At 45.5% G+C, this 22,445-nt stretch overlaps 1 protein-coding gene across 3 annotated transcripts in view; it reads right to left on the bottom strand.

Moving 5' to 3' along the window:
* LOC118778233 (spermatid perinuclear RNA binding protein) overlaps positions 1–22,445 on the bottom strand; it is a 75,230-nt gene that overhangs the window by 34,771 nt on the left and 18,014 nt on the right. For all 3 annotated transcript variants that reach the window (XM_036529661.1, XM_036529664.1, XM_036529663.1), the window contains exon 2: positions 15,606–15,675. The gene's annotated coding sequence lies outside the window, so the exon portion shown is untranslated. The remainder of the gene's footprint in view (positions 1–15,605; positions 15,676–22,445) is intronic.

The following is a 22,445-nucleotide window of genomic DNA, read 5'->3' as shown; positions in this document are numbered from 1 at the left end:
ATAAAACAATAAATAGACAAAGAAATCTTAATTCTGGCCAGCATGCCAAACTCTTTGTACAGACAGTTCTTGAATCCCTCATTTTCGACAGTGCTAATGGGAAGCATGTCTTCTGCAATGCAATATGCAATTGCAGTTGTGATGTCTTTGTGTCTTTTCGTTTTTTTTTTTTGTCGTAAGGCACGGTGCTGGAAAATGCTGATATTGCTACTGGGTGGTTGCACTGGGTAGTGGCCTGGTGCTTGTCAAGGGTCCACTAACAACACTCATTTGGGACTAATTTCTTACTTTCTGCGTGTTCCAACGGGTGATATTGTTTCAGATGAAGAAACAGGTTTGTGGTGTTGCCTGTCTTGATGGCACGTGTCTTCGGCACAGTTTGCAGTGCACACTGCTCTGTTTTTTGTTGGATTGTAAATAGCCAAAATATCTACTGAACTGCTGAAGTTGAGTGACCTTTCGTGTCGACGGTGTCTTCATCCTTCAAGCTGGTCATGGGCACTGCTTTTTCTTCGGTGTTGCTCAATTCACTTATTTTGCTTATTCCGCTCCATCTACAAGCCTGTCAGCCACTATATCTATAAACAATACCATGTGCTGGGCGGAATTTATACCTCTCACTGTGCAACCTAACTTGCGCAATGCATACCTCTACTCCTGCCACATGACTGGCAGTTCGTGATTCATTTCTGTGCATGCTATCTAAGCATGGAAATTAATTATATCAAACATCTGTTATATTTCTATTGAGGAAAATTATATCGCGATAATTATTGTTATCGTTTCATCGCCGAGCCCTATTAGAAGTCATAAAAAACAACTTCAGTTCTTCATAAGGGATTTCTCCCTCCCCCCACTAGCGTGTAGGCTGAATGAAGAGGGAAACTTAGTGTGGCTCAATCTCAATCTCTCACTCTCTCGCTGTGGAGCCACTAAATGTTTCTGGCCTTGTTTTAACCCCCCACTGTACAAAACTATCCCCTCTCAGTTCAAGATAGATGTTTTTGATTAGGGTTGAGAGAACTGCTACAAATGCAGGTGATGGCAGTGTGTTTAAAGTATCCCTGGATCAAAAACATCGGGCGACAAGATCTCTAGCATTCTTGACAAAGGCAGGGTTTTCTATCAGACAGCCCCATCGCCCCTGCCACCAGCGTCCACTCTGACACCACTCCAAGCCCTGCAATCTCCCGCCTCTGGTGGGGGCTCATCAGCAGGGGTCGGGGGGGACATGGCCTTGTCTCACACGGCCCCACTCCGGGGGATGGGGGTGAACCGCGAGGAGGTCGGCTCCCCATTTGGATTCTTGTTGCCTGGCAAGAGAGGGGACAGGCCATCATGTGGAGTCAAACAGGAGTGGCCAGTGTCAGCTTTGCACGGGAATGATATACTTCAGGCTGCATTTTTTCACATTACCACCTAGGCACGAGAATGTGCATCATAAATCTCTGTTGCTTCTTATTTTCACAGTAAATATTACAGCACTGAAGTTTCAACACCACCATAATTTTCCTGTCCAAGATTTTTTGTGTGTGCTGCAGAAAACAAAGAGTGAGACACGATTTCTTAGGACCTTCTAACACAGCTCCCAAAAAGTCACTCTCCTTTGACTTCAGGACAGACAAGAGCTGGCTGGCCACAGCCAAGTATTCGAAGAAGCTGGCATTCACAGGGGAAATGGCTGTTTCCTAGCTGCAGTATATGATGGAAAGTGCAGGTTTACATATTCTCAAACTTATGATGCCTCTACATCCATACTCTAACCAGAAATGGACTCTCAACTGCCTCAAAAGCACATCGCTACACCAGGGGAATAAACCCATCTCCCAAGGGCACCTTTGAACAGAGTATCATCAAATTAAACTTTTAGCTACCATTATTGAGAATTAAATCAAATTTATATTCCGTTCCTAATGACTGACTTTTGTTTTTCCAGCAGAATTAAAAAGCACTTGCCTCCAGGCGACTGAGCCCTGACTGGCTTCTCATTAGTCTAAAGCTCTGTAGCTATGCTCTTCAAAACACCGGGATGCAGAGCCATTGCCCTTTCCCATTCCATCTCGCTTTTCAATTATTCTGCATACATCTTGTGGCAGGCCACACCTGGCAAAGAGGGAAGGAAATTAGTGTTTACTCCAAGAGAGATAAACGTAGCCACAGCTGAAGGGGGGCGTCGAGTACATCCACCAGGCACCTGTTAGACTGAGCACGTGCGGGGGGGTACTGGTAAGAAGCAGCAGGAGAGTGCTGTGGATGCACAGGCATCACCCCTGCTAGAGCCTACTCTTCAGCACAGAGCTGCATGTGGATACAGGCCAGTATATAGCAGGAAACTCTGTGCTTTTGCATGACGTTTTTCTGACGTTTTTCCTGGCATCCACATTCACTCACATGTTGTTCCAGGGCTCTGTGTGACCAGGAGCTCGAGAATTTACTTTCTTTGGTTGTGATGTGTGCTCCGGGGTGGTCTCCAAACCCTGAAAGTGGTTCCCACACCATGAGTTATTCTTTTTTCCCCCCATTCCTCTCATCCGGTCAGCTCTTACTCCTCTGTACCTCTTTCCCAATGAGTTATTCATTCTCTCCATCCTTCTCATCCCATGTGCTATTCCTTCTCTCCATCCGTCTTGCCCAGTGGGATGCTCTCCATTCCTTCAATACCTTGGAGAGTGCATTACTTATAAACAGTCAGAGGTTTATTCTGTGGTCCATGTGCATGCAGGGCTGTATCTCTGCAGAGGGGAGAGCTTCAAGGGAGAGTGAAAATGGGCAAATATGAATGATGAATGCTATCAGGGTTGCTCGGTGGGGCCTGGACAGAGGAGCCTGCTTTCATCCACCATGTTTCCCCACAACCGTTACACACATCTCAAAAGCACAAACTCACTAATTATCAGAAAAAGGACAAGAGCAGCAAACATAGAAGAAAAGGACTACAGCTCATTTTACACTGAGCCTCTGCATTTAGACTAGTCCTCCCTTCTGTTGTGTAAAGGTTTTCGGATAAATGTGATTGGTTAAAAGTTGGAACTTGAGCATCAAACACATCCTAAATCTGTGCATCTACCAATGAGGCTTGGCTCCCTCAACCCATTTGCCAACAGGACTCAGCTGTCAGCTCCACCCCTGCTTTTGTTAATCCACTGTGGATAAGATGGGGGAGGAGAACAGCATGCCTGAATACTGTAGGAGCTCAGCCCCATCGCCCGGCAGGACCACTGGGGTCTCTTCTGAACCCCCACACTCTCGACCAACCTCTCCACGGCCATTCCTTGCCGCTCTGAGCAAAAGCAAACACAGAGGGGGACCTTTTCCACAGCATACCCCATCCTTTTTTATTTCTGATTCAATGCCATTTCTTGTCTCCATTTTAATTTGTATTTTTGCACAAATACCATTTAAGGCATTCCATCTACCCGCTTAAAGTTGCTTGCACCTATGCTACATACACTCATGCACCTATGCTACATACACTCACCTGTGTGAAATCTCTATTAAAAAGAAATGCAGATGTTTTTGATGAGTAGACGGCAATGGCATAATTATTACATATCATTAACAACAGCGACTGCAACAGCAGAGAGCTGGAATGCAGGTGTTTCAGGATGGATGTGTGTCTGACAGAACTGAGGAAGCAGAGTGCCTTAATCTCACAGCTCACCCATGGGAGACAGCACACAGCAGGTGCGTATGGAAATGTAGGTGACTTTCCTGAATACCCTCTCAGCTTTTTTACATATTCACAAAAATAGAAATGGATCACGGCACTAGCAAACTCTTTGAACATCTCCAATTATACAACCAAGCTGCCTACGTACTGCTGTTTAGGAAAGAGCAATGTTATTTTCCTCCACAATTATTATTAATCTTTAAAAAGCCCCTCTCATTGAAATCGCTGGCTGATTTTGAATATCTCAGGGGGATAAAGTGCTGCCATAATCTGTTAAATTTCCATCTGTCAGAAATGCCCCTTTAAAAATATTGGAATGATATGTGCATATTGGCATTCTGGCACAATTTGGAAAATGCTGACTGAGCTTTTTGGAGAATCGGATCATGTCAAACAGACAGTCGCACTGGCAGTAATTAGGATGGAGAGGGACAAACAGGTAGTTTTCAGCCTTGAGGTTGGGCACAGAGAGGTGGGAGGGGCAAACTGTATTTTGGGGCAGGGGGATGACAGGAGGAGGGGCTGAAGACGACACAGGCTAACATCACAGAGGTTCACCAATGTGTAAAACTCCAGTTAGAGTTTTAGCCCCTTTAACCACACGCTGCTCATACACTGCCTTTAATACTGTGGTTGGCCACAAATATGTATACAAGCGCACATGTGTGCGCACACGCACACACACACACACACACACACACACAAACAGGCATGCATGAACACAGACACACCTATTAAAAACACACACATTCACACACTCAAATACATAAACATGCACACTCACTTGCACCACACACTCTCTCACACATACAAACACACACACACACACACACACACACACACACACACACACACACACACACACACACACACACACACACAAACGAGAGCACTCAGCTTCTTCAGAGAAGAGGGCAATCTTCAGATGGTGTAACGAGCGACAGCAGCACGGCAGCCTAATTAAATCTAGCGCATGCTGCTGTTAATGGCCACACTGTTGTTTTCAGCATTCCCCACAGGACCCCACAGGCCAGACCAAGCAAACAGAGACAATGCAATTAGTGTGATGGATCCAGCGTCTGAGGATCTCGCTGCTTCTCTGCCTTTCTACAGGTATGTGTGGTGACAGGCCGGTGACCCTTGGTGCACACTGGGTCAGATTTCAGTGGCTTTCCATCACCTGGTTCAGTGCAGTACAAAAGCTGTCAGGTCTCTGGCTTCTGATGTCATTCCATTAAAGCCGGCCTGCAATCCAACCTGAGTATTAACCCCGCATCTCTACAGATATTGCACAAAATGAATGAAAATTGCTCTCTATTAAAAAAAGAATGAATATTTTAATTTGACTGGAGTCTGCTCTCTGAATTCCCTTGTCCCTGTAACAGACCCAAAAGCCTATTACAGAATGAGGCCACAGCTGGGTGAAGGCCTTGATAGGAGCTGGGGAGAGGGCTTTTAAATGGGAGATTAACTCAAGCTTTTTAGAAGCCGGTCCAAGAGATTTTTTTTTGTTTTGGTTCATTTTTTGGACAAACAAGTGAGTACATAACAATAAAAGGAAAATACCCCCCTCTGTCCAAAAAACCCCTCTAATCTCCCAGAGTGCTCTTAATTTAACATGTCCCTAACAAAGACCAGGGGGATATGGGCAGACTTCAAGTCTCCGTCCCTTATGTTCTGGTCAGCAGGTCAGCACTGAGTGACAGAGAAGAGTACCTTGAAGAGCCCTGGGTTTTTTTTTTACCCACTTTGGTAACATGAGTCACATGGCATACACGTCACACGATGAGATTACTTTACCACCTGGACAGATTCCATTCCAACAGTGTGCAACAGTGACACGAGATTGAATCACTCTCTCTACCGTGCACAGTGCAATCTGCCAGCCGTGTCACCTGTCCCTGCCTCCTGGGCTCTGCTCTGAGCCCCCAAACGCAGCACAGGCTCCCTGAATCACAGAAAGGGCCTTCCGTTTCCTTTTTTTACTCTGAAAAGGTTGAAACAGAGTCCAATACTCAAGGACAACAGTGGTGTTTTGCTCTTGCTGTCTGTGTTTATGGCGAGAGGGAGGAAAGTACATGGTATTGGGTCTGCACGCTGTTACCCGTGCCAATATAGATGCTGTGGAGGAACGCTGCTATTCTGCTGGCCCCTGAAGTGTGTCGGTAAATAACACTACTACAAGGGGCCAGCACAGCAGCCTCAATTACGGCACATCAGCTTAAAGGGAAGCCCTTTTCTGAAGGGATTAGAGCATATATTAATTTTTCAACTGGAAGGGGAAAATGCTCCGTATATCAGAGCTGAGCCGTCTCCTCCGCTCACTCTTTGGAGCCTGATCGGAGCCCGGGTCCAGCTGACTGGGCGCTTTGCGTCAGCTCCTGCTGATTAATCAATGCAGTGCTGCAGGGCCACAGTGTTCAGTAGCTGAATAGAAAGTGTGGGTGAGATGTGGACTGTCTCCACACGGGGTCAGAGTTCACCGCCCACCCCTGTCTCTTGTGTCTGAGTGCTGGCATCTCGCTCCTTTCATGTCTACTGGAGGAGGGAAAACTTCCATGCAGGAAAAAAACATAAAAACAAGACATAAAAAGATAGTGGTGGTGCAGAGAACAGTCTGCTGTGTGTGAATTGCATAGCAGAATTGACAAACTCTCAAGTAAGGAGAAGTGAGGAGAGGAGGGGAGGGAAGAGGAGTGGAAACAAGATGAAGGGAGTGGAGAGGAGAGGAGAGAAGGAGAGGGGCAGGAGAGGAGAGGAGGGGAGGGGAGGGGAGAGGAGAGGAGAAGAGGGATTTACATGCAGAGTCGCGCATATACTTACACAGCAGCCTAACCTCATGCAGCAGTCTCACAACACCCTGCAGTACCTTCTGTTCCTGCTCAATTCAGCACCACATGCCCCCCTAAACTTACCTGCACTTGTGTGTGTGTGTGTGTATATATGTGTGTAAGGGTTGTTTGCTTGTTTGTGTGTACGTGTATGTGCATTTGCAGGAGTCCTAGTATGTACGATTAAATGCCCGCATGCATGTCCGTGTGGCAGTTTTAGAAAGGGTTGATATGTGTGTGCATGTACATCTGTATGAGTTCTAGAACGTGCATGCATGTGGGCCTGTGCCTGTGCATTTGAATGTGTGTGTGTGTGTGTGTGTGTGTGTCTGTGTATATATATATGCATGTGTGCATGTGTATGTTCATCTGCCAGAACTGCAGTGGATCTGTTCATTCCAGATCAATTTGGAAGCTCAGCTCAACAAGAGCAATTCATTAGTGATGTCCTGGAACATGGAGGCACCAGAGAAACCAGCTTCCAGAGACAACGATGCAACCACAACTGTCCCCAACTTCCTCTCCCTGACATCTGCGCAGCGGCTTCACCACGTGCCAGCGGGACTCGCCTTCCTCCCCAAACTCATCAGCCCAATCCATTCCCCTCTTCTCAGACAGCTCCTGATCCAGCAAGCACAGGGATGGCTCAACCATGTCTCGCACGGCCAACCTGAGTGGTGCGCACATAAATTTTTCAGAGACAGGATCACTGCTGCTCGCTGTGGCTCTACTCCAGATATATTGGAAATGGTGACAGATCTTCTGGATCTGAAGCATGAATATTTCAGCGCACGCAAAAACCCATCCAAGGAGATAATGTAGTGCTGGCTTGGTAAAAATAAAGGAAAAAATCCTTGATTACAATGATCTAGTTTCTTGCACTGCAACCTTGGGAGAGGGGACATTGTGCCAGTCATTGCTCCTCGCTGCTGGTCGGCACTCTTTCTGCCAGGAGCCTGGCAGAGCCTGGGGCACCCTGAGGTTATACTCGGCTCTTTAATGAAACTTGCACCCACCACCATACCTAGATAGCTCCCTTTCCCAGCAGCACAGATTAGTTCAGCTCCGCACCAATCTAAGTCTTAATCACCAAGCTACAATGAGTTCAGAGAGAAACCTTAAGGGTGCTCTACTCTACATCCCTATTAACGTGCAGATCTGGCAGGGAGGCCACATGGTTGGGTGATATCTCACCCTTAAATCATGAGGATGGCAAGCGGGGTTTGAATTTGACTATCTAGACATAAGGAAGGCAAGGAGGAGAGAACTCTGGGCTGATGCAATGAAGCTTGCTTTGTGAAAGGCTGGAGATTCAATTCTGTTCGCAAGTGCTGTTGCGCTGCTCCTCACCAGGGGGCAGGGGGCTCACATGTTGCTGTTGGGGAGAGGGGACACAAAGGAGTAAAATGAGGTGGGCTCTGGCCTGCCACAGCTCTGCCCCGAATCGCAAGTGAGGCACGGGGCAGTTGACAGAGGTGGCACTGGCTTTCTCAGGCATGTGGGGTATAGAGAATCCACCCCAATCCCCGCGCTCCACGCAGATGGCACCCTTGACCCCCTCTACCTTCCATTTGTCACTCAGTTGTCCCTCTCTCTGTGGTGATGTGAGCCGCCTTTTCTTGTAAGTAGGAGGATGACACAATTCCAGCCTCTTGACAGCTGTCCCGCAGGAATCATTGTCATGGCTACTCTCCTCCAGCACCTTGTGCTCCCCATTGCTGGGAAGCTGTGGCTGCGGCGCAGCTGTGCCAGCCCCGATACACCATCCACGTATTGACAGCTTTCTGTTCCAAGGAGATCACAGATAGCCAGGCCAAGCACAGGGCTGCACATTAACGCAGCTACAAAACAGTCAGTGCAATCCTCGACTGGGGAGCTTATCAGAAACAACCCCACAATTCCCTGCCTCCAGCTTGCAGAAACAAGGGTTCAGCCGTGACACACGGACACAAAACATCTGACAATACAGGTAGGAGTCCCAGTGTGTCACTGAAGAAACCTACACTGATTGATAGCTGAATCTAACCAGGTAAATATTCTAATGTAAAGAAAGGGCACCTGAGTAGGTATCTGCTGAAAAAAACAATAACTAGTCCCAGAGGAGATATACACTATATGGACAAAAGTATTTGGCCACACCTGTTTTTCAGGGTTTGGGCTAAGCCCCTTATCTCCAGTGAAGGGCAATCTTAATGCTTCAGCATACCAAGATATTTTGGACAATGCTATGCTTCCAACTTTGTGGCAACAGTTTGGGGAAGGCCCTTTTCTATTCCAACATGACTGTGCCCCAGTGCACAAAGCAAGGACTATAAAGACATGGTTTGATGAGTTCGGTGTGGAAGAACTTGACTGGCCCGCACAGAGCCCTGACCTCAACCCCATCGAGCCAGGCCTTCTCATCCAACATCAGTGCCTGACCTCATAAATGCTCTACAGAATGAATGGGCAAAAATTCCCAGAGAAACACTCCAAAATCTTGTGGAAAGCCTTCCAAGAAGAGTGGAAGCTGTTATAGCTGCAAAAGGGGGACCAACTCCATATTAAAGTATATGTAGTTGAATACAATGTCATTACAGTCCCTGTTGGTGTAATGGTCAGGCGTCCGAATACTTTTGTCCATATAGTGTATGTGTAGTATTTATGTTGCATTTTTATTCATGCTTCTCTCTACATCTGTAAAGTTATCCTGGTGAATACATTTTAAGCATGCTAAATGGCATTAAAAACTGAAAGAAAGGCTCAAGAAAGGGCCAGGCTTATGTAGCACAGAATTCTGGACACCCTGGGTGGGGCAGCAGCAGTGAAGTAATCCTCATAACAGGGCTTGATGATGACACAATCCCACACAGGTCTCAGTGCTTACTCAGAGGCATGTAGGAGCTAAGTAACTTCCCAAGTACCGATGTTCTCCGCTTAGATATATAAAACAAAGCATGGACGGAAAAAGGTCCAGAGACAATGTGACTAAAGTATCTGCTTTCAGAAGAACAATACACTGCGCTCCACCTGCTCCCATGAATATTTCAGAGAGGATACTGAGACACACAAGCGAGAGTCAGAGTCTAGGCCTACTCTATCTTGAATATAGCTTTTAATGAAAATGGAGGCCTCACTCAAATAGGTTGGTTACTAATACTGACATAAATATTTATAACCATAAGCCTCTCACCATCTAGACTTGTTACATTAATTGTATTATTTTAAAGAATATGGTTTAACAATTAAAGCGTGTTACTTGATACCAGGTGCACGAGTCTTGAACACTCATCTCAAACACTAGAGGAATTTTCATTTTCTAATAGGAGTGGACATTTCAGAGTGGAATCAGGTATTTCTAAAGGGAATCATAATTCCACAGTGACACAGCTGCTAGCATAATGAGTTACATTGTTCATTGAGCATTGTTCAATTGTTTTAACCAATAAAATAAATGGGAGGAGGTAGGCATACTGAATGACATTTAGCTACGCTACGAAGGAAGATCAAATTAACTGACACAGTCTGTTTCTGTGCTTGGGGCATAACTACCTTCCGCACTGGTGCAACTGCCACTGAGCCTTCATTTTGGGAACTGTTGAGAGCCTAACCAGAGTGAGGAACAGCAGCTGGGTGATCATGGGTAACAGTTCCTTCTCCTCCTAAAACCTTGTAAAGGTTTGTGCCCAGGAGAAAGTGATTAAAAACTCATTAATGACCGTTTATACATAGTTACTTAATGTTGCATTTATTACTGAAAGTGCGTATCTTCCAAAGTTCGAACAGTTGTCGTGTTATCCTTTCTTTAAACAGCCCACATTTTGATTTTTTTAAACCAGTGCCCTGAAAAGATTTTAAAGTGAATCATACCATTTTTAATGGTGCCTCTGTGGTTACAATTCACTTTAAAATCTTTTCCACATGGAACTGCAACCTGTCAATTGAAGATGGAAAAGTGGCCATTAAAAGTCATCCTCATATGTTGCCAGTTTGTCATGATGGGCAGGGCTTGCCACAAACACATGGATCGTGTTTAGGGCTGCCCCCTAATAGTTGACCAAACGTCAGTCGATGAGAAGAGTCTTAGTCGACCAAGTTTTTATTGGTCGGTTAGTCGCAGTAAAAAACCCCTCAAACTCCATTCAGGAGCTGCGCCTTGTCATTAAAAATTATTACATTATGTCAGGCAGGAAATCATCCAAAGTGTGGGATCATTTCGAGCATGTAAAGGATGACCCCAAGAAGGTGGCAGGCAAACTCTGCATGCAAAGATTCGCCTATCATTCGTCGACCTCAAACATGACTTATCATCTGAAACATGTAGGGGAGAGCCGGTACGAAAGTAACACGGGACGAAAGTAACACAGTGATTTTCTCCGAGCCCATACAAGTCTCATATGCCTGATTGTGTCAGCATGTACAGCATGCAACACCTACCAGAACCCCAACAAATCGTGTGGATACGTCATACTTTCGCGGAGTTATACCAGAAGCTGTTTTCGATCACAGAAAGTAAACTCAGTCAAGCGGTAAATTTTTTTGAATGACAAGTTGTGTCTATTGTTTCATGTGTCATAGTCATGATCATTTGACAGATTAATTAGTACTGTAACACATCCTGAAGTTTGCCATTTCAGAGTTTGACGTTTGACGTGAATGACGTTTATCTGAAAAGTGTTACTTTCTTCCCGGCTCTTCCCTGAGTAGCCTAACTTTATTATCCCTTTCGCACATAACTTATTTTTATGCAATGTAGCGCGCTGTTACGTTACGTGGTTCGTTATTTTTTATTAGTGTTATTAAGCTTCTCATAGTTTTCAGTTAGCATCTGCTATATTTTTTAAACGTTAAATCACCGTTTCCTCAAAGCTAAAATTAGCTAGAATATTTCCAATCTAGTGTTCTAATAGCAACGGTTTTAGCATACGCGCCAAACGGCTAATCACACTGTGTGGCCGTACACATGAAAGGATTATTCCATTATGCTAAATAATTAATGGCCTAATTAACATTAACGAATCGCAAAGTTAAGGCTATATGCAGCTAAATATACTGTCATATGCGCTATTAGGCTTATCCAAGTGTTCGTGGGGACTGGGAAGCTAAATTACCTCACTTAGGCTACTGCATGTTTAACTTCATGTTCTGTTTTTTTACTTATTTGTTTTATAAGTTATTGTGTTGGTGTTACAAGTGTATAAGTTGTATTATGTTATAGGCCTACTCTGTTGAAATAAATTAAGAAAATGTTCAGTCTCCTTGCTGGTTGTTGCTTTTGCCGTTAGCATTGTCATTAACAGGCGGCTCGCTTCGTGCGTGCGCTTGTAAAATTTATATTTTAAAAGCTCATTATCACTGTTTTGTATTTCTCTGTAACATAGCACCGTGTTAATGTTACTTTCAACATTCTTCCTCAGCCCTGAAACTCAAACCATTTTCTGATGCCCCAAAAAACATACATATTTAAATAAGTAAATTAATGTCATAAACGTGCGACGACTAGTCAACTAATGGCATGAACTAACGACTACTAGTCGGCTAGTGTTACGACCATGGTCGTTACTGTTTGTGTTCGTGTTTGTTCGTTTTCCCCGATGTATGCGTTTTGCTCCGGCTGCGTGCGTGCGTCGTTTTATGTTTTCCCCAGGTCCGTCTCATCCCTTCCCCGAGGTGTGTCCTTCGCTGGGTGTCTCCTCCCCTCGCCCGTGATTGGAGCCTTCCCTCATTTCCTGGCCGGCCCGCTCCCTTCAAAGAGGCTCAGTCCGCGCAAGGGAAGAGACCACTTGTCGTTTCTGCATTTTGTTATTATTGATTGTACATCGCTGTGCGTATGCTTAGGTTCTCATCTTTATGTATCTGTGAGTATTGCTTTTGGTCTTCGTGACACTGTGGTTGGGTGTGGGAAGTAGGGAGTCGATGCCATTTTCTTTTCCATCTCTTTTTCACGTTGGTTTCGTTAGGAAGGGAGAAAGGGAAGTTTTTACTGTATCTTTTGTTTTGAGATTCATTTTGTTAGGTCAGTTAGTTTCCCTCTCTCGTTAGTTAGATTGTGTTTTGTTTGTTATTTTGGCTTGTTGACTCCTGAGTTTGTGTTCCCGGTTACCCACTTGATTTATGTTATATGTTTTATTTGTCTTTAAATGTTAGTGTAATAAATTCTGTTACACTTTCCCCAGTGTTCGCGACCGTGGTCTCCCCTCTTTTTCCCTGTTACGGTCTGACCCTAGACCGGGCCGTAACAGCTAGGAAAATCTTTGGTCTGTGGCAGCCCTAATCACGTTACATCCCTTTTTCCACTGTAGTGCCAGATCCAGGGAGGATGCCCCCGATATGGCTCTGCCTGTTTTTCCATGCCAATTTTTGCCTGATTGAGCCAAGCGGGTCCTGAAATTATGACCCCAAACCCCATCTACGCTGGCCCGGTCACAGTCGGGCAGGGTAAGCGCCATGCAGTGACATTCAGTGACATTCCACGAGCCAGTGCTGAAATTACTGGCAAGAGGGAGGCTGTGGTTGATACTCCTAGAAGCATATCACTTATCACTCATTTAGCAATGGAAAGAATATTTACATCACCCTGTAACGTCCTTATCCAATATTTATTCTCGTCCTTTCTAGCAATACACCTGCCTAACAGCTATAGCTATCAACAGCAACACTAAATTTATCCACTGTGTATCAAACAAAGCACAGGTGCAGTACCTGTGTGCTGTAATTGCATCAATGATGAGATTAATACCAAACATGACAAGCGGTAGATATTTTTTCATGTTAGCAAGCAAGCTAAATGAGTTCACTAAGGTTGAACCCTTCATTCCTCAAGTCGTCAATGAAGAATAAATTATAAATGGACACATCTACGCAGACACTTCAGGATTTAGCAAAAGTCACTTTCATTTTCCCTTTTTTGATGTTCGAGAGAAAGTGCTAATTGGAAAATGTGAAAGCACAAAAGGGCATTTGGTCAGAGGGCGACCCACAAGTTGGTGTTGTTGTTTTATCCTCTTTGTTGTGTAACTGATTCAAATCAAGGTGTAATTGCTCACACAGGAGGCAAGTACCGATAATTATCGACCTCGTTAACACAAACGACTGGAGAAACTAATCATAGACAACAGACAAAAGAGCCCAAAAGGTACAAACAATGAATGATATCACTGCATAGCACATTGATCCTAAATGAGCCAAGCATTCTGAAGTGCATAAACACACACACATTCAGATTTCAAAGGACAGCATCAGTGCAACTAGATGGTTTCACACATCCATTTACACTTATCAGTTTCCACAATTTTTAAAGATCAGCTACCACTATGGAAAGTCCCTCTTGATGAGTACACTTCACCTCATCCTGCCAAGCGACCGGCCACTACCTGGAGAGAGAGCTGAGCATGAGGAGCTCTGGCTGCCAAAGTCATTGATTTCTCAAGGACACTGCGGCGAGAGGAGGAGATAGAGATAGAGAGAGAGAGAGAGAGAGAGAGAGAGAAAAAACAGCAACATGGTGGGAACTCCCATCTCCCATGCCACCGGAGTAGAAACGTGGGGGGCCTGTGGTTGAGCTGGGCTGCGGACCAAGCAGACAAGGTAGCCATGCTAACGGGTTCTCAGGTGCTGGCCAAGGCTGCACAACCTCCCTGGGGACACGCTCTGCGTGTAAAGGATGGCAGCACATCACACCAGTCCTGTGGAGCACACTCTGTGCCCAAAGAACCCAGCCTGCACAAATGAATATGCACGGAGCCCCAGGCCATCCGAGTGGCTCGGTACAGATTTCAAAAAGCAAAGGTCAGCATCCACATAAAGCGCAGCGGCGCTGTGTGAACACAAGCCTTTGTGTGTTTATGTTATGAGGCATTTAAAACCACTGCTTTCCATCAGTCCCAGCACCTTACTCATAAATCACAGTGCTATTGAGCTTTCTGTCACAGTACTTGCCCATCTGCGACACATCACTTACAAACAAGAAAAGAGACCCGTCCTTGTACCACAGCAGAAGCTCTGAGGAGGTGCTATGTATATCTGCGAGTGTGTGCATGAGCAACCCAGTATGAGCAAACTAGTGCATGTGAGTGTATGTGTGTGTGAGTGTGTGTGTCAGTGTGCATGCTCTAGTGTGTGTGTATGTATGTATGTGTGCATATGTGGATGCTTTAGTACTTGGGTGTCGTAGTGTGTGTGTGTCAGTGCACACACACACTGTCTGAAGCTGTCTCCAGCCCTGGAACAGAGAGAGGAGAACAATGAGCCAGACCCTGCCGTCCTGCATGGGCCGAGTGCAGCTGAGAGTTCTGCCTGCCATGTGCCAGAGCTGTCCCTCTGTTTACACATTAATAAAGCTGAGAGTGCAAACGCCTGCACTCCCCTGGGCTCCCCCCTCACACCCCCCAAAGAGGCCGTCAGCAGGAACCAATCTGCAGTTTGGAGATTGATGGAGTGAATGGAAACAAGCAGCTGTTAACCAGGCTCTCCAGCACAACTCAGACTGTGGAGTAACCCCCCACCTCCACCTTCTAGCACTGTGCCTCTGAGGGACGTAACAAGGCCATTGTGATGGGCCACCGCCACTGCCCCACCACCTGTCTTCTGAGGTGACACTTAGCTGAGTAAACTTTCTTGGTGCGGCTGAGCAGTTCTCACGGCAGCATAATGGTGGGGGATCCGACGGTCGCAAACAGATGTAGAACTCGTTGTTGCGAGTCACCCCGTTCTTCCACACGCTCACACTGTGACAGAAAGAGCTCTGAAATACTGCTGTCTCACCCTCAACCCCCCAAAACCCTCTCTGTTCGTTCAGCTCATGCAAGGATATTAACCAATGAAAAGGGCCTTGCCCAGCTAAGTGTCCAGCCCATTCTGTTACACCACACCAACTTAGAGAGCCTTATGGATGGTGATTGCATCACTAATGCATGCTCTACGGCAGGATTCTGTAATGTTCCCATTAACATCTCCATACAAGGAGAGCCTGTACGCTCTCTGTGAAGAGATCCCCAGCCCCAGCAGCTTTTCCTGTGGGGAAACCTACTTAGAGAGGAGCCAAACACCCCTTTAAACTGGATGAGATGAGCAGTTCTTACAGGGCAGAACCAACCAGTGACATGGCTGCATCATGGACTCCTTACCTGCTGCTCTGGCGTCCACCCTGTCTCCACCGCAGTGTCCGTCTCTCAGGACAGGTGAACCTCTGAGCACCTGGGAATGCAGAAATGGCAGGGGTCAGCACTGTATATATACGCATCCACGCAAATCCACCAATCGAATGAAGCATGCTGAAGCATTCACCAGAATAAGCCTTTAACATCAAATGCTCATGCCTCTACTACCAGTACATGTCCGGATAATCAGAGCAGAACAAGGATTTGGATGTGGCACAGTGTCCAGGACGTAGAGGAGGTCTGCAGTGTTCAGTGCACTGATAGAAGAGCTACAGTGTTCAGTTCGCTGAGAGGAGCTCAGTGATGTTCAGTGCACTGAGAGGAGTGCTGCGGTGTGCAGTGCGCTGCTGCCACGAAGCCTGACAGATGGCAATGAGGCAACACATGGTGAACACAGCATGGTGAACACACCAATGTTCTCTACAGTAATTGGTCAGGAGTTCTGCCTGCCCATGTGTTTGTGACTCCGAGAGGGTCGAGGGAGACGGCCATAAACTGTTATGTGCCCTGCTCGACACCCGGCCCTTCTCCACTGGGCCCCTCTATGGCTGCAGGAAACATGATCGGAGCTGGGGGTGGAAGGCTGCCTAACTCCAGCTCCAGGCTTGCCCAGTCCTTAAAGCACAGGAAACTGCTGCAGAGAAGACTTAACTAACTGGGGACTGGTTTAAACATGGAGGCATACAGAAGGAGAGCATGTGGCCTAAACCCTTTCAACCGCCATCTCCCCACTCTCAATTCAGAAGTACACCTTAATTAAAAAAGGGCAGAGACTACATGGAGACCAGGCAGAGACTGTGCAGAGTCGTCTCAAAGAACAAACACACAAGCATAAGACATCAGAGATAAAAACACCTTGGTGAACTAGCCTACACAAAAAGATAACACATTAATGTAGCCTGTTATCTAAAGTACTTGTAGCAAGTGAATTTCTAGTTAAACTGCACTGTAGACCTCCACGAACCCAGCTAAGTTAGTTCACCTGGAGTTTTATCAGATAAAATGTGTCTTGGTCTTAATCTGACACTGCAGCCAGTAAACCAAACAGCGCACTGGTAAAACCTGCCAGCTACTGCTCCTCTCTGAAACACACAGTGAATTGTGAGTGAAAAGGACTCCTCTAGGGGCTCTCATTTCTGTCGCCAGTTACAACAAGCCCCGCTGTGTAGAGACTGATAGCCACACAGAGGTCTAAGAGGCTCTCCAAAGGTCCACAGATGTCCTTGCTAAACCTAACAGGAAACCACACAATGAGACACACACACACCATTCAAACACAGGCTAGTGCATACTGGAAACAAGAAGAAACTGTATGTGGTAAATAAAGCACAATGTGGGTGGGTCATTTCTGCTTCAATAAACCTCCCTAGTCTAGGCGAATCTGCTGACACCAAATCAGATATTTACAGTCACCCATCTCTACGCAGTGTGTAGGGAAGGAACACGATAAGCTAGTCACAATTCTATCTAGACAACTTTGTCAGTAGATTACTTCTCCCATCTCCATGTGCCAAAAACACCACTTTTTAGAAAATGGCCTCTTGCTCCTACATTATAATGTTTGGTGAAATACCGTAATGTTGAAGGTAAATGGCATGTGTTTAAATGTTCAAAAAATGCATCCACACCTCGTTGGCTAACCTGTGTTCTAAGCACAGTTACATGGGGCAGGCTGTGTAACTCAAATGTTGCCAGTTTGATTCTACAGCAACCACAGTGCCCAAATGAAGTATTTCCTATGCACAGTGCGGGACCAATGGTAGAAATGCCAGCACTATATTGCATACTAGGTACACCACATACTCATGGATTACTTCACCACTTCACACATCATCACATATTCACAGTTATATTCACACCTGAGAGATGCAAACAGCAGCCCAGTCCATCAGCACATGATAAAATCTGTGCAATGGTCACACCTCAGTTCAGCAATGCCCTAGGCTATAACAGTACTCTTACAAAGCATTTCCACAGGACTATTTTGCCTATCATTTTAGGAAAAAAAGCTTTTCCCATGTTGGTAGCATGCTCCAGATCAACTTCCTGAATATTAAAATCCAAATTAATAACGCAAATGGAACGAAATGCAGACTTGGTGCTTGTTCAGAGTGATCTCCTCTATTGTCTGAGTATTTTCTATTGGTAATAATGTCTGTGCTGTAAATCCAGTAAATGTTTAATCACTTCAGTATTACTCTATTATTCTTTCACTGATTGTGCCACTCAGAGATACAAGCAATAGCAATACTGATTAAAGTGGCCATTCAAAATTATTGGAAGAAATGAAATTTTTTTGTAAAGTGGCACGTAAAATAGAGTGCATCGAGTATTTCTGTTCAAACAGGTCCAACTATACAACACTGTAAGGGCTTCGAAAGGGCTCTGCTACTTTTATTCATTTAGCCATTTAATTAAACGGCATTTGTGCTACCTGGGTAAAAGCTTAGTCCACAAAGTGCGGACGTGCACTCTCCCAAAAAGCATGAGTTTTTCTAGGAGATGCAAATATTTCCTAGCAAAGTTATTTACAGGAATGTATCTTGCGATGGTCAAATATGCTGTTGCCATTTTTAGACAACCCAGAGAAGCAAAACATGTCCCTGGCCCAGGAAGCAAGTATATATATTACAGTATAGTATAGTAGCATTGCTAGCGATTCAACAGATGTTCTTTAATATCTTCAGGCAGGGGCACTCTGTCCAGTTTTGGAACTCAATTACCAGAGGTTCATGATAAAAAAAAGAAACTGTACTAAAAGAATGCAATTTTCATGACACTCAATCCAAAACCCTGTGTATGTACATGTATATATTTTTCACAGTTATTGATAAATGTGTGTAGTGATTCATCCAGTCTACTTCAATATAGATGAGGGTCTATGAAGGATTTCCAGATGATCCTTTAAACTTTGCAGGGGGTCACAGTTCAGGAACAGAGAACCAAACTCTTTGCTGCTGCAGGGCTGCAGTGGAGCTGTAACCCATACACATTTTAAAACATGCTAATTGCACAGATCATGTCTCTTTCAGCTGGCACGGCGCCACTTAGTTATTGGGATCGGGGGGTCTTTTTTTCTCCCTCCTGGTGCCACTCACACACCATCCACGTTTGACACACACAATTGTTTCATGACAAATAAGGCGGGGAAAATGGTTTTGCCAAGGACACAGTGACATGGGTGCATCTGTAATCTTTCTGAAAGGGAAATTAATTTGCATCCCTGAGACTGCACTGCTGCTCCTCCACCCTTGGAAAGAACTGAGGAGATTTAGTACCACAGAACTGATGAGGTGGGTGAAAAATGACAAAAAGACAGAAGTGGAGCTGGCACGATGTCTGTGCCCATGATCAAATGAGGCTTAAGTGTCACTGAAACAACAGGGAAAGCCACAGTGATTTACAGAGGACTGAACAACAAAAGTGTCACATGTTTAACCCACACTAACAGGTATGCACTCCACAGGTCCTCAGATTGCAGGAAGTGCACTTTAAACAACATTTAGGAAATCTGAGTTATCTGTCTTATCTGTGTTATGAACAGTCACAGTCACAAATGCCCAAAAAGAGGTTAGTTATCTCCAAGCATTACCTCTTCCTGACATGCATATCACTTCCTCAGTTAGAGAATCTAGTTTAATAGGCAACCAGTTTCTCACTTCCTCATACATAGTCTTAATCTGCATATAAGGAAATATGCAAATGCAGAATGAAGTAAAGCTTGACAAGGCAGTCAAACAGGCAGAATAGAGAGCCGGTGTTGCCCTACGAACAGTTAATACCTGACAAAATTCAATCCCCACTTTCTGATCGCTATTTCACAAACAGGTCTCCAGGACACAGAAGTGGTTGTCTTTCACAAAGCACATTCTCTTTGTGAAAGGGTACACAGCTTGTCCCAATTGGCTGTCGCAGAAGCTCTTGAAGCAGAACCACACCCTAGTTATCCAAAAGCAGGATGAACCAGTCCAGCATAAAGGGATCACAAGCCACGCCTTCCTGAGGAAACAGGAAACACCTGTTCTGTCCTGCAGGATGATGAGCATTAACGATAAATGGGGGGGGAAATCCATCTGCTGAAAGTGCACCTCTCACATTACCTGTGGTGTACAGGAGGTGTGTTTAAAACCAGTCTGATGGCCCAGTGTAAGGAGAGGTTATAGAAATGCTCAAACCCCTCCTCCAGTCAGGGACTAAAGAACACAGCTCCAGTCAAAACTCTCCTTCTCAGAAATCAGAAAGGCAGCAGAGGGATGAGGGACGTGACTCTTCCCCTGCTATTCTATCCCAGTGGACACAAGGACCAAGACAAAGCCCCCCAGCTGTAGATGGACACTGGCACCCAGTGAGAGGGCCTTTTGCCAAAGGTGCCATTCTCCAGTTACCCGGAAGCCTGACCCCTACCGTGCCAGTCCCCCTGCCCCTCCGGAGTCAGCTGCATGAGAGGAGGCCCTCCTTTCATCACCGTGACTACCCCATGTCATCAACTCATCAGCACCGGGTTCAAATGGTGGAACCAGCCCTGTGGATCCGTCGCTGTGACTCACACCTGAATCCGGTGGTTTCCACCGCGCTTTTTCCTCCTCATGCAGAGACTATGCTGAAAGCGACTGACAAAGGGATCATTTCCAGCTCTTCCTAGCACCTTGAAATTAAAACCATTTACGGTCTAAAAATTGAGCGGAGGTGTTTTTTGCCACTGCCAGTCATTCTGCAACAGTGCCAAACCTCTGCTCAGTTTCGTCTCCTTTTTAAAGAGATTACCCTTATCTTGATTTCGACTGCTTTTATGGGGGTTGAAGGGTGTGCTGCAAAGAATGACAAATGACGTTTAATTGAGGACAAGTTACAAAGTGCAGTACAAGGTCACTAACACACATTGCTCTTATATGTCTATTATGGGTAGCCCCATTCTGATCACAGAAATTCACAAAATGAACCTCAGAAGAGAGGACTGTGGATGTACATACCATACCAGAAAGGAATCAAATTATATCTGGATTAATTTTTTCCCAAGACAAAATCTATCATTTGACTATATGCAATAATATCAAATGTCACCAGTAAATGAAATCCAGCACGCTCTGTAGACTATCTGCATGTGTTTCCCTTTCATTGTCATTTATTTGCTTCTAAGAAACACCTTAATGTCCAGCATAATGGATACAATTAAGTGCAGCATGCTCATTTTTTTCCTAACATGGTCCTCCAAATATGAGTGAACTCCCACACCAATTCATCTATATCCAACTGCAGATATTTGGAATGCTAAACGACAAAAAAATCTCAGACTGAGAGAGAATGCTGAGACAAGGATCAACTGGGCAGGACTGCCTCTTCTGCGCTCAAATGGACAGAGAGGTTGTAATATTTGCTCTATAAATGAGTTGGCATTCGGGTTTTTCCATTAAGAGTGAAAGCTCACAGGTCTAAACATCGAGTAAACACGGTCCTCCTCTCCTTCCAATTCATTGAATAATCAGCTGGCGGGGGACTCCTTTAGCCATTACTCAAGCTCCTAATTTCATCTGGGAATTAAACCAAAGTTCCATAAACCATTCTTCCGGAAACTGGAAACTTCCGGAAGCGTGGAGAGACAAAGTCCCCTCGGTTTGACTTCCAAAAACATGACCAGAACCACACTACCCGCAGGGGCTGAAAACCACCCCACCTATGAGTGCTTAGGGCACATGGTTTACAGAACATCAAGACCTGGGGGCAAAAATATCTTCTTTAGGCGATTTCTTCTTCCTACAGCTGGAGTGATTGAGACCACCTTCAAAGGTGGGAGGAGCCAAGAACGTGGTCATATCTCAGACGCCTAGTCAGTGTCGAGAACATGCAAGACACTACAGCTGCGTTGCTTTCATTAGCAAAATAAAATGAAATGACAGAAATTAAAATAAGGAAAGAGAGGGCCAGGTGCACAGTGGTGGGTGGGGGAGATTAATGGGAATAATCCTGCCATGTAGGACACATCTGTGGGATTTACAAAGTTTTCACCTGGCCAAAACATCCATTACACCACTCCTAAAATGGGTAGATTAGGAAAGAGATTAAAAATGGAGCGTACAGCAAATCAGTCTGGTAAAATTTGGGCTATGCCATCTTTCTGTTGCCATGGCTACCACCAACATCTCTTAGGCCTTCGAAGCCGTAAAAATGAATCTCCGGTCGTGTGGTGCTCTTCTGCATATACCATAAGCTTTCATGCAGCTGGAGTCCGGGTATTACATCTATAGCCCACAGGCTGTGGGAAGTCTTTGGAGAAAGGAATATCAGACTGCTGGAACGAGGATCATTGTGAAAAAGGATCACAAAAAAAAATAAATAAACAGTAACCGTGCCCTTGGGGAGCAACTGAGGGGCTCTGCCGGTTCTACCTTCGTTAGTTCTGATAACAAAGGTAGGTGAAGTTGCTAATTCTTTCATTGCTGTGCGGTTGAGACAGTGAGATAGGGGGAGGGGTGAAGAGGGAGGATTTTTGAATATGTCGCAACACTGATAACTCCCGATCTGGGGGGGGGGCTCCCAACAGCCAATAGGAGAGGGTGGTGGAGGGAGATGTTCCCGTACCTCCTGCTCCATTGTATGCGTGAGAAGGGGCGTCACCCACCGCGCAGAAGGCAGGGATGAGGTGCTGCCTGCAACAACAGCAGGTGGCTGATGAGCCAGGTATCTTGGTGCGCAACATCAGTGCCCCCCCACCACCCCAAACATGCACAACTTATCCGGAGGGGGGCTGATTACTCATCACGGGGGTTGATTCCCACCCAGACCACCTCTACAGAGTGCAGGGGGGATGTG

The sequence above is a fragment of the Megalops cyprinoides genome, chromosome 5, assembly GCF_013368585.1.
Source record: "Megalops cyprinoides isolate fMegCyp1 chromosome 5, fMegCyp1.pri, whole genome shotgun sequence".
NCBI classification, from domain to species: domain Eukaryota; kingdom Metazoa; phylum Chordata; class Actinopteri; order Elopiformes; family Megalopidae; genus Megalops; species Megalops cyprinoides.
The sequence above is the reverse complement of the archived record's forward strand: the minus strand, read 5'-3'. Positions and strand labels throughout refer to the sequence as shown.